Below are 12499 nucleotides of genomic sequence, written 5' to 3' on the forward strand. Positions count from 1 at the left end.
CCTTATACAGCGTGGACCGCCAATTCAGAGCTTCCATACGCTGCAGATTGTCGGTCAGAATGACACCGAGCACTGTCTGTCGTTGCTTGACACAAAACCAGTCGCCGCGAGCAGTACGCAGGCGAGGTGTAAGAGGGAGCAAAACAGTCTTCCGAGGATTCACGATAGCCCCCGTCGCCCTCTCAAATCGCTGTAAAACACCATGCAGCCTGTTAATGTCCTCTGGCTGATCAAGGAACACGCCGAGGTCGTCGGCATACGCTCTACAGATCAGCTGATCGCCACCAATGCGAATGCCCCGGCATTCCTGGGCGATACAGCGGAGGAGCGGATCCAAAGCCAAAGCGAAGAGCGACATAGACAAGGGGCAGCCCTGGCGAACTGAGCGGCTAATAGGTATAACACGACTGGGAATTCCGTTTATTACAACCCGTGACGTGGCATTCCTTAAAATATTATACACCATCGTCGTCAGTTTAGGACCAAATCCGAAACCGACCAAGACCTGCCGCAGATAGGTGTGACTAATCCGATCGAAAGCGTTTTTGAAGTCGACCAGCATTATCGCAGCCGTCCGGAGCCTGTGACTTTTTACATATCCGATACAATCCCGGTACGCCAGAACAGCATCGAATATGTTACGGTCCCTGACAGCGCAAGTCTGATGGTCACTCACCACCTTTGGCATAACGTCCGTCAACCTGTGCGTGATACACCGCGCTATAATTTTATAGTCGGCGTTCAGCAAGGTTATAGGACGGACATTGTCGAGATTTGGTGTGGCGGTCGATTTCGGAACGAGGGCAATGCGCCCTTCTGAAAATTCCGCAGGAATAGCAACGCCGTTATGGACCTCATTCATAATGGCAATTAAAACATCACTTAAAAGACTGAAAAATTTTAAATAAAATTCCGCGGGAATCCCGTCCAGTCCAGGGGACCGGCCCCGAGGACTCCGTTTCACAGCTGTATCTAAGTCATCAAGGGTAAAAGGTTCATTTAAACTGGCTCTATCTTGTCGTGTTAACACACGTGGGACCCTCTGCAAAAAATCGCGCAGCGCCCCGGCGTCGACGTCAACCTGTCGAAAGAGCGTCTCAAAGTGCGCGTGAACTTCTCGCTCAATGGCCGCACCATCGGATGTGGACGTGCCATCTCGCTGGACCCATTTACGGATGGCCAACCGCTCGCGCCGCCGGCGCTCCCTGCTCAGGTGGTAGAGAGAGAGCGGCTCCCCTTCCACGTCACCCACCGGTTGGCTCCGCGCGATAGTCCCAACACCCTTCCGACGTAGAACATCGAGGAGCTTGGCTTTGAATTGATTAAAAACCGGAAGCAACTCAGGTGACGTCGCGACTCGCTGAGCAATATCCTTTAAACAATCCTGGTAAAAACGTGCCGTCGACCGACGCCAATGCGCCGCATCGTGGCTAAAATCGATTAAAAAACGCCGAATAGCCGGCTTGGCGACCGCCACCCACCACCCGATAGTACTGCCGCCATCTCCCTTACCACGCAAGAGCTTGCGCCACAACGCAGTAAATTGAGACGTTAGACTGGCATCGTCCAAAAGGCTACAGTTAAATTTCCAAATAGTGGGGCGCCGAGTAGGGCGCGCACGCGGCAAGAAGAGTTGACACATGTAACCGCAATGGTCTGAAAAAATAACCGGCAACACGTCCGCCTTCCGGACGTGGGCGGCGAGCGGCGAAGACACATAGATCCTGTCCAAGCGACTGTGACCGGTGGCGTAAAAGTGGGTGAAATGCGTCTTGTCCGGATGCAGCACACGCCACGTGTCGCGGAGCCGAAAACTGTCAACCAACGTACGTAATTCCTGGCACCAGTTAGGACGCGGCTCCTGATCTCGACCATCAATCACAGCATTAAAATCACCACCGATCACTAAGTCAGTATGATTACGATGGAGAAGTGGACAGAGATCCTGACCATAAAATTTATTCCGCGCTGGCTTGTCACCGGCATGAGCATACACATTGACAAAGGCAAGACCATTGACGGTACATGCTATAGCGCGGCCATTTGGCAATATTTCAATATTGCTAACATCGAATTCAGGACGGATTAAGATAGCAGTACCAGTCTGTTCGTCGGACATTATATTATCAACGACAGTAAAATCAGAAGCGTCAAGTAAAAACAACAGAGCCTGACGCGTAACTTCCTGTAAAAATGCCACATGACAGTGGGAGTCATGTAAAAAAGTGAGCAAAGCCGACAACTTGTGCGGGTTACTCAACTTGTTGACATTGATAGTTAAAATATTCCACGAACAACGCTCAGGCTCCATACACAATTAAAATACACAAACACAAAACGCTCCTCATTTAAAAACAAACAGCAAACATGGACGGAATTTCAGCCACCAAAAAGGATAAAATTTTCTCTAAAAAGACTGAATTGATTCCCGTCGACTGGAAGAGGGAACAACAGAGAATAACAGTGATAGTTAAAATATTCCACGAACAACGCTCAGGCGCCATACACAATTAAAAGACACAAGCACAAAAAACTCCTCATAAAAAACAGACAGCAGACATTGACGGAATTTCAGCCACCAAAAAGGATAAAAAGTTCTCGAAAAAGACGGGTGTAATTCCCGTCAACTGGATTAAGGGACAACAAAGAAATCACTAAGTCTCCGCACCACCTTCCACATCCGCCGCCCAGTCAGTGGGGGGGACGGAAGTGGGGGTGGACGCGGTCCCAGAATCTGTGCCACCGGAGGCTGCCGACAAAGGATCAACGACGGGCATCTCCACGTCGGAAGAAGAGGTCGGCACACGCTCAAGGGCAGAAGGACAAACCCGACGCTGGTGGGTGTCTTCAGCCTTCCGTTTCGTCGGCAATGGCGGCGTCGCCACAGCCGAAGCTGTGTCGGTCGGCACAACGGAACCGTCACCAGTGGGCTGCTGACTTAAAACGGTGCGTAAATGTCGAACAGCGACATCACGCTTCTGATCGGCAACGCTGAGATCGTCGGGCAGCGAAGGGCGAGAAGCGGCAAGCTGTTGTGATTGTGATTGCTGTGTCTGACGCCCGCAGCCGGAAGCCGGAGACGGCCGCCGCTCGCGGTCTGCACGTGAGTCCCGACGCGCGACACGCTGTTGTGAGTCCTGCCGACCAACCCGCGACTGCCGGGAAGCGGCGGGCGAACAGTCAACTGGAGACGGACTGCGGTACTGTCGTGTAGACCCCCTGTCAGAGGAGGGCGACCGACCAACACTACGAGCACGTTGCCTACTAGAACTGCGAGACGGAAGTTCATCACGCCGCGGTTTCGGAGCCACAAAAATTTCCCGCGATTCCACAACAGCAGTGTGAACAGGAGCACCGGCAGCTATGTCAACTGAGGCAGGCAACGTATCAAAAGATTCCGATACCGTAACAGGCTGCGAAACAGGTTCCGACACTACATCAGTCGCCGACGCGGGCATGGGGTCGGACACAGACGCAAGTGAAACACGTGGTAAAGACAAACTTTCGTCAGCCTGCACGGTAGCCGTAGCAGGCGCGGAAACAGCAGACACAGAAGCAAGGTCACAATCGGGAGTGGACACATCCATGGCAACCGCGGCGTCAGCTAGGTTAGCATCGGCCACGCGGCGCGCGGGTGCGGGGGGGGCTGTACCTAAGACCGTAGCAGCGACAGAGGCAAAGCTGTCCCCGCGCAAACCGTCATCGATCGGTAATTGAGCAGGCCGTTTACGTTTAGGACAGTCCTGCCGGTAATGACCAACGCCACTACAAAATGAACAAGTTTGAGGCTGTCCACTGTAAGTCACAAACGCACGGTGGCCGTTAACCAGAATAAAGGACGGAATGTGTTGTCTGACAACCATTTTCACACTCCGCACACCGTTTTCGACTTGAAACAAATATGCGGAGGACCACTGTTCCTTAATCACTGACAAAACGGTACCGTACGGACGCAAATAACGTGAAATAGTATCATTCCGTATTTCAAAAGGCAAGTTAAAGATACGAATTTGCCTAACGCCAAAGCCGGCGTGCGACACAGTCACATTACTAATTTTACCGTCAAGATGTCGAAATGTACGCACGCCGTCATTGACAGACACAACAGTATCACACATATCAGGAGATCTCAATTTCAAAAACACCGAATTAAGGAACGTATCAAACTGTATGCCAAGAACGTCATCATGCCTTAACATCAAGTCCTCTAATATCCAACGGTGAATTTCGAATGCCGATGGTTTATCAACAGATCGATCAAACTCACATTGTACGTTATTCTGTCTTTCCTCACTATCATCGTATATCATTTCCATTACTTACAGTCAGGTATAAACACAAGCCACGAGGCAGAGGAAGCAGACGACACGCGAGGCGCCGCCGGCCAAGTCGCACACGGAAGAACTGCTCGCTCGGCACCGAGGTGTTGCCAGGCGGGCAGCCAGCCAAGTACTAGCCGGGCCCGATGATGCTTAACTTCGGTGATCGGACGAGAACCGGTGTATTCATCATGGTATGGCCGTTGGCGCTCATCTAATGTAGGAGCACGGCAGAATTCGCGTTCGGCTTTTCTCCCAACACACAAAATGTTAGTTTTCGGCCGCATTTGACGAAAGCGCTTCCTTCCGCAACCGCCAGTTCCTCGAGGACGGCGCGGGGAGGCGCGCCCGGTGTCCCAGCAGAGCGACGGCCGAATTGGCGGGCGCACCGCCGCGTGTGTGAGACGCACTGCTGCTCGTTGCACCCCCTGTCATTCGCTGGGCGCGTGCAGCCTTCGACACTAGCGGAGGACGCATCTTGTCCCTGGTGTTCAGCGGAGGGCCTGTGCGGGGTGTGGCAGTATCGTGCTGGAGGGCGCCACTGGTAGCGATGTGGGCTTCCTCGCTTCGCCTCGCCTCACACCAGGTGTCTGCGTAGTTTGCAGTGCATTCGCACCATTCCTATCCCTGTCCCTGTCCCCGTCCCGACTTGTCCCGACTTTGCTCGACTGCCGCTCGCTGCCGCTCGGGTCGTGGTCCATATGACAGCGCAAGCACGACAAACGTCTGCGGGACGAGACGAGACGAGACGAGACGAGACGACTAAGGAATAAATTCGTGGTTACAAATCAAATTTGGAACTCTACACTCCTACACAACAATAGGCGGTGACGTATTTCAGAAATCACCTGCCGATTCGTACTGTTTTGTCGTTTTCAAAGTCTTCTTGGCAAACTTGGTTAGCACATTCTCCCTCAAACTGAGTTAATTACTGCATTTTCGTACCAGTACAGTAGTTTAAAAGGCTTAAGGAAGCATCTTTGTCACAACAGAAAGGTAGTTTGAAAATTGGGCTGGCGACATAACAAAAAAAAAGAAAAGGAAGGGAGCCAACAGCACCCGGGTTTCCCAGGCGGTCACCCATCCAAGTACTAGCCGGGCCCGATGATGCTTAACTTCGGTGATCGGACGAGAACCGGTGTATTCATTATGGTATGGCCGTTGGCGCTCATCTAATGTAGGAGCACGGCAGAATTCGCGTTCGGCTTTTCTCCCAACACACAAAATGTTAGTTTTCGGCCGCATTTGACGAAAGCGCTTCCTTCCGCAACCGCCAGTTCCTCGAGGACGGCGCGGGGAGGCGCGCCCGGCGTCCCAGCAGAGCGACGGCCGAATTGGCGGGCGCACCGCCGCGTGTGTGAGACGCACTGCTGCTCGTTGCACCCCCTGTCATTCGCTGGGCGCGTGCAGCCTTCGACACTAGCGGAGGACGCATCTTGTCCCTGGTGTTCAGCGGAGGGCCTGTGCGGGGTGTGGCATTATCGTGCTGGAGGGCGCCACTGGTAGCGATGTGGGCTTCCTCGCTTCGCCTCGCCTCACACCAGGTGTCTGCGTAGTTTGCAGTGCATTCGCACCATTCCTATCCCTGTCCCTGTCCCCGTCCCGACTTGTCCCGACTCTGCTCGACTGCCGCTCGCTGCCGCTCGGGTCGTGGTCCATATGACAGCGCAAGCACGACAAACGTCTGCGGGACGAGACGAGACGAGACGAGACGAGACGACTAAGGAATAAATTCGTGGTTACAAATCAAATTTGGAACTCTACACTCCTACACATCAATAGGCGGTGACGTATTTCAGAAATCACCTGCCGATTCGTACTGTTTTGTCGTTTTCAAAGTCTTCTTGGCAAACTTGGTTAGCACATTCTCCCTCAAACTGAGTTAATTACTGCATTTTCGTACCATTACAGTAGTTTAAAAGGCTTAAGGAAGCATCTTTGTCACAACAGAAAGGTAGTTTGAAAATTGGGCTGGCGACATAACAAAAAAGAAGAAAAGGAAGGGAGCCAACAGCACCCGGGTTTCCCAGGCGGTCACCCATCCAAGTACTAGCCGGGCCCGATGATGCTTAACTTCGGTGATCGGACGAGAACCGGTGTATTCATTATGGTATGGCCGTTGGCGCTCATCTAATGTAGGAGCACGGCAGAATTCGCGTTCGGCTTTTCTCCCAACACACAAAATGTTAGTTTTCGGCCGCATTTGACGAAAGCGCTTCCTTCCGCAACCGCCAGTTCCTCGAGGACGGCGCGGGGAGGCGCGCCCGGTGTCCCAGCAGAGCGACGGCCGAATTGGCGGGCGCACCGCCGCGTGTGTGAGACGCACTGCTGCTCGTTGCACCCCCTGTCATTCGCTGGGCGCGTGCAGCCTTCGACACTAGCGGAGGACGCATCTTGTCCCTGGTGTTCAGCGGAGGGCCTGTGCGGGGTGTGGCATTATCGTGCTGGAGGGCGCCACTGGTAGCGATGTGGGCTTCCTCGCTTCGCCTCGCCTCACACCAGGTGTCTGCGTAGTTTGCAGTGCATTCGCACCATTCCTATCCCTGTCCCTGTCCCCGTCCCGACTTGTCCCGACTCTGCTCGACTGCCGCTCGCTGCCGCTCGGGTCGTGGTCCATATGACAGCGCAAGCACGACAAACGTCTGCAGGACGAGACGAGACGAGACGAGACGAGACGACTAAGGAATAAATTCGTGGTTACAAATCAAATTTGGAACTCTACACTCCTACACATCAATAGGCGGTGACGTATTTCAGAAATCACCTGCTGATTCGTACTGTTTTGTCGTTTTCAAAGTCTTCTTGGCAAACTTGGTTAGCACATTCTCCCTCAAACTGAGTTAATTACTGCATTTTCGTACCATTACAGTAGTTTAAAAGGCTTAAGGAAGCATCTTTGTCACAACAGAAAGGTAGTTTGAAAATTGGGCTGGCGACATAACAAAAAAAAAGAAAAGGAAGGGAGCCAACAGCACCCGGGTTTCCCAGGCGGTCACCCATCCAAGTACTAGCCGGGCCCGATGATGCTTAACTTCGGTGATCGGACGAGAACCGGTGTATTCATAATGGTATGGCCGTTGGCGCTCATCTAATGTAGGAGCACGGCAGAATTCGCGTTCGGCTTTTCTCCCAACACACAAAATGTTAGTTTTCGGCCGCATTTGACGAAAGCGCTTCCTTCCGCAACCGCCAGTTCCTCGAGGACGGCGCGGGGAGGCGCGCCCGGCGTCCCAGCAGAGCGACGGCCGAATTGGCGGGCGCACCGCCGCGTGTGTGAGACGCACTGCTGCTCGTTGCACCCCCTGTCATTTGCTGGGCGCGTGCAGCCTTCGACACTAGCGGAGGACGCATCTTGTCCCTGGTGTTCAGCGGAGGGCCTCTGCGGGGTGTGGCAGTGTCGTGCTGGAGGGCGCCACTGGTAGCGATGTGGGCTTCCTCGCCTCGCCTCGCCTCGCCTCACACCAGGTGTCTGCGTAGTTTGCAGTGCATTCGCACCATTCCTATCCCTGTCCCTGTCCCCGTCCCGACTTGTCCCGACTTTGCTCGACTGCCGCTCGCTGCCGCTCGGGTCGTGGTCCATATGACAGCGCAAGCACGACAAACGTCTGCGGGACGAGACGAGACGAGACGAGACGAGACGACTAAGGAATAAATTCGTGGTTACAAATCAAATTTGGAACTCTACACTCCTACACAACAATAGGCGGTGACGTATTTCAGAAATCACCTGCCGATTCGTACTGTTTTGTCGTTTTCAAAGTCTTCTTGGCAAACTTGGTTAGCACATTCTCCCTCAAACTGAGTTAACTACTGCATTTTCGTACCAGTACAGTAGTTTAAAAGGCTTAAGGAAGCATCTTTGTCACAACAGAAAGGTAGTTTGAAAATTGGGCTGGCGACATAACAAAAAAAAAGAAAAGGAAGGGAGCCAACAGCACCCGGGTTTCCCAGGCGGTCACCCATCCAAGTACTAGCCGGGCCCGATGATGCTTAACTTCGGTGATCGGACGAGAACCGGTGTATTCATCATGGTATGGCCGTTGGCGCTCATCTAATGTAGGAGCACGGCAGAATTCGCGTTCGGCTTTTCTCCCAACACACAAAATGTTAGTTTTCGGCCGCATTTGACGAAAGCGCTTCCTTCCGCAACCGCCAGTTCCTCGAGGACGGCGCGGGGAGGCGCGCCCGGCGTCCCAGCAGAGCGACGGCCGAATTGGCGGGCGCACCGCCGCGTGTGTGAGACGCACTGCTGCTCGTTGCACCCCCTGTCATTTGCTGGGCGCGTGCAGCCTTCGACACTAGCGGAGGACGCATCTTGTCCCTGGTGTTCAGCGGAGGGCCTGTGCGGGGTGTGGCATTATCGTGCTGGAGGGCGCCACTGGTAGCGATGTGGGCTTCCTCGCTTCGCCTCGCCTCACACCAGGTGTCTGCGTAGTTTGCAGTGCATTCGCACCATTCCTATCCCTGTCCCTGTCCCCGTCCCGACTTGTCCCGACTCTGCTCGACTGCCGCTCGCTGCCGCTCGGGTCGTGGTCCATATGACAGCGCAAGCACGACAAACGTCTGCGGGACGAGACGAGACGAGACGAGACGAGACGACTAAGGAATAAATTCGTGGTTACAAATCAAATTTGGAACTCTACACTCCTACACAACAATAGGCGGTGACGTATTTCAGAAATCACCTGCCGATTCGTACTGTTTTGTCGTTTTCAAAGTCTTCTTGGCAAACTTGGTTAGCACATTCTCCCTCAAACTGAGTTAACTACTGCATTTTCGTACCAGTACAGTAGTTTAAAAGGCTTAAGGAAGCATCTTTGTCACAACAGAAAGGTAGTTTGAAAATTGGGCTGGCGACATAACAAAAAAAAAGAAAAGGAAGGGAGCCAACAGCACCCGGGTTTCCCAGGCGGTCACCCATCCAAGTACTAGCCGGGCCCGATGATGCTTAACTTCGGTGATCGGACGAGAACCGGTGTATTCATCATGGTATGGCCGTTGGCGCTCATCTAATGTAGGAGCACGGCAGAATTCGCGTTCGGCTTTTCTCCCAACACACAAAATGTTAGTTTTCGGCCGCATTTGACGAAAGCGCTTCCTTCCGCAACCGCCAGTTCCTCGAGGACGGCGCGGGGAGGCGCGCCCGGCGTCCCAGCAGAGCGACGGCCGAATTGGCGGGCGCACCGCCGCGTGTGTGAGACGCACTGCTGCTCGTTGCACCCCCTGTCATTTGCTGGGCGCGTGCAGCCTTCGACACTAGCGGAGGACGCATCTTGTCCCTGGTGTTCAGCGGAGGGCCTGTGCGGGGTGTGGCATTATCGTGCTGGAGGGCGCCACTGGTAGCGATGTGGGCTTCCTCGCTTCGCCTCGCCTCACACCAGGTGTCTGCGTAGTTTGCAGTGCATTCGCACCATTCCTATCCCTGTCCCTGTCCCCGTCCCGACTTGTCCCGACTCTGCTCGACTGCCGCTCGCTGCCGCTCGGGTCGTGGTCCATATGACAGCGCAAGCACGACAAACGTCTGCGGGACGAGACGAGACGAGACGAGACGAGACGACTAAGGAATAAATTCGTGGTTACAAATCAAATTTGGAACTCTACACTCCTACACAACAATAGGCGGTGACGTATTTCAGAAATCACCTGCCGATTCGTACTGTTTTGTCGTTTTCAAAGTCTTCTTGGCAAACTTGGTTAGCACATTCTCCCTCAAACTGAGTTAACTACTGCATTTTCGTACCAGTACAGTAGTTTAAAAGGCTTAAGGAAGCATCTTTGTCACAACAGAAAGGTAGTTTGAAAATTGGGCTGGCGACATAACAAAAAAAAAGAAAAGGAAGGGAGCCAACAGCACCCGGGTTTCCCAGGCGGTCACCCATCCAAGTACTAGCCGGGCCCGATGATGCTTAACTTCGGTGATCGGACGAGAACCGGTGTATTCATTATGGTATGGCCGTTGGCGCTCATCTAATGTAGGAGCACGGCAGAATTCGCGTTCGGCTTTTCTCCCAACACACAAAATGTTAGTTTTCGGCCGCATTTGACGAAAGCGCTTCCTTCCGCAACCGCCAGTTCCTCGAGGACGGCGCGGGGAGGCGCGCCCGGTGTCCCAGCAGAGCGACGGCCGAATTGGCGGGCGCACCGCCGCGTGTGTGAGACGCACTGCTGCTCGTTGCACCCCCTGTCATTCGCTGGGCGCGTGCAGCCTTCGACACTAGCGGAGGACGCATCTTGTCCCTGGTGTTCAGCGGAGGGCCTGTGCGGGGTGTGACAGTATCGTGCTGGAGGGCGCCACTGGTAGCGATGTGGGCTTCCTCGCTTCGCCTCGCCTCACACCAGGTGTCTGCGTAGTTTGCAGTGCATTCGCACCATTCCTATCCCTGTCCCTGTCCCCGTCCCGACTTGTCCCGACTTTGCTCGACTGCCGCTCGCTGCCGCTCGGGTCGTGGTCCATATGACAGCGCAAGCACGACAAACGTCTGCGGGACGAGACGAGACGAGACGAGACGAGACGACTAAGGAATAAATTCGTGGTTACAAATCAAATTTGGAACTCTACACTCCTACACAACAATAGGCGGTGACGTATTTCAGAAATCACCTGCCGATTCGTACTGTTTTGTCGTTTTCAAAGTCTTCTTGGCAAACTTGGTTAGCACATTCTCCCTCAAACTGAGTTAATTACTGCATTTTCGTACCATTACAGTAGTTTAAAAGGCTTAAGGAAGCATCTTTGTCACAACAGAAAGGTAGTTTGAAAATTGGGCTGGCAACATAACAAAAAAGAAGAAAAGGAAGGGAGCCAACAGCACCCGGGTTTCCCAGGCGGTCACCCATCCAAGTACTAGCCGGGCCCGATGATGCTTAACTTCGGTGATCGGACGAGAACCGGTGTATTCATTATGGTATGGCCGTTGGCGCTCATCTAATGTAGGAGCACGGCAGAATTCGCGTTCGGCTTTTCTCCCAACACACAAAATGTTAGTTTTCGGCCGCATTTGACGAAAGCGCTTCCTTCCGCAACCGCCAGTTCCTCGAGGACGGCGCGGGGAGGCGCGCCCGGTGTCCCAGCAGAGCGACGGCCGAATTGGCGGGCGCACCGCCGCGTGTGTGAGACGCACTGCTGCTCGTTGCACCCCCTGTCATTCGCTGGGCGCGTGCAGCCTTCGACACTAGCGGAGGACGCATCTTGTCCCTGGTGTTCAGCGGAGGGCCTGTGCGGGGTGTGGCATTATCGTGCTGGAGGGCGCCACTGGTAGCGATGTGGGCTTCCTCGCTTCGCCTCGCCTCACACCAGGTGTCTGCGTAGTTTGCAGTGCATTCGCACCATTCCTATCCCTGTCCCTGTCCCCGTCCCGACTTGTCCCGACTTTGCTCGACTGCCGCTCGCTGCCGCTCGGGTCGTGGTCCATATGACAGCGCAAGCACGACAAACGTCTGCGGGACGAGACGAGACGAGACGAGACGAGACGACTAAGGAATAAATTCGTGGTTACAAATCAAATTTGGAACTCTACACTCCTACACAACAATAGGCGGTGACGTATTTCAGAAATCACCTGCCGATTCGTACTGTTTTGTCGTTTTCAAAGTCTTCTTGGCAAACTTGGTTAGCACATTCTCCCTCAAACTGAGTTATCTACTGCATTTTCGTACCAGTACAGTAGTTTAAAAGGCTTAAGGAAGCATCTTTGTCACAACAGAAAGGTAGTTTGAAAATTGGGCTGGCGACATAACAAAAAAAAAAGAAAAGGAAGGGAGCCAACAGCACCCGGGTTTCCCAGGCGGTCACCCATCCAAGTACTAACCGGGCCCGATGATGCTTAACTTCGGTGATCGGACGAGAACCGGTGTATTCATCATGGTATGGCCGTTGGCGCTCATCTAATGTAGGAGCACGGCAGAATTCGCGTTCGGCTTTTCTCCCAACACACAAAATGTTAGTTTTCGGCCGCATTTGACGAAAGCGCTTCCTTCCGCAACCGCCAGTTCCTCGAGGACGGCGCGGGGAGGCGCGCCCGGCGTCCCAGCAGAGCGACGGCCGAATTGGCGGGCGCACCGCCGCGTGTGTGAGACGCACTGCTGCTCGTTGCACCCCCTGTCATTTGCTGGGCGCGTGCAGCCTTCGACACTAGCGGAGGACGCATCTTGTCCCTGGTGTTCAGCGGAGGGCCTGTGCG

The 12499-nt window shown here is 53.9% G+C and overlaps 8 non-coding genes and 1 pseudogene across 8 annotated transcripts; all 9 read right to left on the minus strand.

Moving 5' to 3' along the window:
• Positions 1-4409: 4409 nt before the first annotated feature.
• On the minus strand, positions 4410-4527 carry LOC126159764 (5S ribosomal RNA; annotated as a pseudogene).
• Positions 4528-5366: 839 nt separating this feature from the next.
• On the minus strand, positions 5367-5485 carry LOC126159626 (5S ribosomal RNA). Its single transcript, XR_007534477.1, has one exon. It is a non-coding gene; the product is annotated as a 5S ribosomal RNA (ribosomal RNA).
• An 839-nt stretch (positions 5486-6324) lies between these two features.
• Positions 6325-6443, minus strand: LOC126159627 (5S ribosomal RNA). Its single transcript, XR_007534478.1, has one exon. It is a non-coding gene; the product is annotated as a 5S ribosomal RNA (ribosomal RNA).
• An 839-nt stretch (positions 6444-7282) lies between these two features.
• On the minus strand, positions 7283-7401 carry LOC126159560 (5S ribosomal RNA). Its single transcript, XR_007534416.1, has one exon. It is a non-coding gene; the product is annotated as a 5S ribosomal RNA (ribosomal RNA).
• Positions 7402-8245: 844 nt separating this feature from the next.
• LOC126159774 (5S ribosomal RNA) lies at positions 8246-8364 on the minus strand. The gene has a single exon (XR_007534612.1). It is a non-coding gene; the product is annotated as a 5S ribosomal RNA (ribosomal RNA).
• An 839-nt stretch (positions 8365-9203) lies between these two features.
• LOC126159775 (5S ribosomal RNA) lies at positions 9204-9322 on the minus strand. The gene has a single exon (XR_007534613.1). It is a non-coding gene; the product is annotated as a 5S ribosomal RNA (ribosomal RNA).
• Positions 9323-10161: 839 nt separating this feature from the next.
• On the minus strand, positions 10162-10280 carry LOC126159628 (5S ribosomal RNA). The gene has a single exon (XR_007534479.1). It is a non-coding gene; the product is annotated as a 5S ribosomal RNA (ribosomal RNA).
• An 839-nt stretch (positions 10281-11119) lies between these two features.
• LOC126159629 (5S ribosomal RNA) lies at positions 11120-11238 on the minus strand. The gene has a single exon (XR_007534480.1). It is a non-coding gene; the product is annotated as a 5S ribosomal RNA (ribosomal RNA).
• Positions 11239-12078: 840 nt separating this feature from the next.
• Positions 12079-12197, minus strand: LOC126159559 (5S ribosomal RNA). Its single transcript, XR_007534415.1, has one exon. It is a non-coding gene; the product is annotated as a 5S ribosomal RNA (ribosomal RNA).
• Between the last annotated feature and the right edge of the window lie 302 nt (positions 12198-12499).

This window comes from Schistocerca cancellata, unplaced genomic scaffold (assembly GCF_023864275.1).
Source record: "Schistocerca cancellata isolate TAMUIC-IGC-003103 unplaced genomic scaffold, iqSchCanc2.1 HiC_scaffold_1144, whole genome shotgun sequence".
Lineage (NCBI taxonomy): Eukaryota > Metazoa > Arthropoda > Insecta > Orthoptera > Acrididae > Schistocerca > Schistocerca cancellata.